The sequence below is a fragment of the Belonocnema kinseyi genome, chromosome 6 (genome assembly GCF_010883055.1).
Source record: "Belonocnema kinseyi isolate 2016_QV_RU_SX_M_011 chromosome 6, B_treatae_v1, whole genome shotgun sequence".
In the NCBI taxonomy this organism is placed as follows: domain Eukaryota; kingdom Metazoa; phylum Arthropoda; class Insecta; order Hymenoptera; family Cynipidae; genus Belonocnema; species Belonocnema kinseyi.
In genome coordinates this window covers 115,906,417-115,908,770 of record NC_046662.1, presented here as the reverse complement: position 1 = coordinate 115,908,770, position 2,354 = coordinate 115,906,417, and the positions used below count along the sequence as shown (strand labels likewise).

Below are 2,354 nucleotides of genomic sequence, written 5' to 3'. Positions count from 1 at the left end.
GCACAATTTTAAGAAAGTGCATTTATACCAAATTGAAAATTTTCTATTTTGCTTTTTCTCCAACCGAGTATATAAGAGACCGCTCTCTTTCAAATTTGCCACAGAACTGTTAAAGAAAATACAAGATAATGTAGGGGTCGACTTACGACTGCGTCATATCCGAGAGTCGTTAAAAATCGTCCTGTTTAATATTCTCCGAAAACCCATAAATACACACATATATATATATTGAAAGTCTCTTTTAGTAAAAAAAATATAAAAGAGTATAGAAAGTTGTTCTCAGTTTGAATTAATTCATTATTTTATCGATTATTTTAGAAAAACTTCTTTTAAAAAATATATTTGTGATATTCACGCATAAAAACACCTAATCCACCAAAATTGTCAATCAGTGGCATCAATGCAGGCTAAAATTATCGGGTATTTGTTTATTTATTACTTACCTCCATTAATCCGCTTAAACTGTTTTAAATGTAAAAAAAAAATAAATTCAAACACGAATGAAAGCGAGTTTAAAGTAACCGTTTAAACACGAACGATAAAGAAAAAAGGTTAACCCGTGCACACACATGCAATACCGATGTGCACGCACGCAACGACAAGCTTCTGTCTCTTTCACACTGTTAAGAGTTTACGAGAATTTAAGTGCCTTCAGACGAATTCTATAGACCTCAGAAAATTTCGCTGACTTCAGGAGACTTCAAGTGAATTCACGTGACCTCAGAAAATTTCACTGACTTCAGTAGACTTCAAGTGAATTCACGTGACTTCAGAAGATTTCACTGACTTCAAGAGAATTCAAGTGACTTAAGAAGATTTCACTAACTTCATGAGATTTCAGTGCAAGTGTACACCTTGTTTCACGAGTTGTTAATCCCTCGATCTTGATTTTTATTTTGAGACAATAAAATGAGTTCAAATCGAAAAGAACCTAGCAGGACTACAAGTTACCCAAGTTTGAGTTCGATCAGAGAAAGTCATTTTCAAGGGTGGGTAAACTTGAGAAATAATGCCTCATATGTACATATACATATTTTGAGAAATTGAGGTACATATTTTTTGTTTCGAATATTTTTTTCTGCGAGTGATAGTTTCCGAGAAAATGAATGATATATCGATTTTCATGTAAAGAAGACCCATAAACAGCATGGATTTTTGAGTTTATCTCAGCCAATACGGAGAATTCTGCAAAAATTATCAGGTAAAAGTTGTAGATCGCATAGAGATACAAATTTTCTTTTTTAAACATTTTTTTCCACGAGTGATAGTTTTCGAGACAATTAGTGATATATCTAACGATCAACTATTTCGTTACTGTACATTACTGTGGCCTGGTCGCCAAATTCTTTTAAACAATTCAAAAGTGGTAATTTATTCTTTCCACACAATATGCAGTCAGAAACATAATTTCATGTGTTCTATTTTATTTCACTTCTTTAGGTATCGAAAAAACCTGCTTGAGCAAATAAAGATTGTCTAAACAAATAGAAATTCATTACACATTAAAAGAAATATATCAAAATTACGGAATTATTCAACAAAACGTAGCATAGGATACTAATTGAAAAAAAATGTTGATATCTCTGGCTCAATTTTTTGCAAATTTGAAAATGGACAATAAATATTTAAATATTTACATTGTTTTAGAAAAATGTACTACTCCAATAGCAAACAATTACATTTAAATCAGAAAATATGATTATTTTTTACATTTTTTGGAAATAAACAATTGTTTAAATAATTTGCATTTGTTTAAACAATTCAAAATTGTTTAAAAGGTCATGGCACATATTTAAATTGTCCATTAGTAATTATTTGTATGAAAAGGACGGCGGAAATTGCTAAAAGATAACAATACGTAAAAATGTTGTTTTGCGATTTTTGGGTCATATTTGGGGCACTACGCGGAGGTTTGTGTGGGATGGAAATGAAAGTTATTAGTATGGTTTTATCTCGCAGACAGTCCTCTTAAATCTATAAAAAAAAAACCTTGACACATTTCGATGAAACTCTGGAACTTGAGTTCAACTTTTCAAAAATGCCAAATTCTCCATGTTAATTAAATGGGATTTTGAAGTGGCCGGTGGCACGTGTTGATATTGGAATTGCGAGAAAAAAATTACAGATTTTCTTTTTTTGGAAATGAAAAGTTGGAGGGGGCGGGGAGTGCCTTGTCCTGCAGCTCGAAAAGCATTTTTTGGACCACCCTGATACACACACATATGCATATATAATTAAATATTTCTCATAAAGACAACCGCAGAATTTCGCCGGGAGCGGGTGCTAATCTGAAAAATTGCACCCGCTTCCAGCGAAATCGCGGTAAAATTTCAGCCACAACCACGTCTCACAAC

General features: G+C 32.5%; 1 protein-coding gene across 6 annotated transcripts in view; it reads right to left on the bottom strand.

The window, feature by feature from the left end:
- The window catches only part of LOC117174797 (translation machinery-associated protein 7 homolog), a 101,471-nt gene that overhangs the window by 98,497 nt on the left and 620 nt on the right, over window positions 1-2,354 (bottom strand). The gene's annotated exons all lie outside the window — the stretch shown is intronic.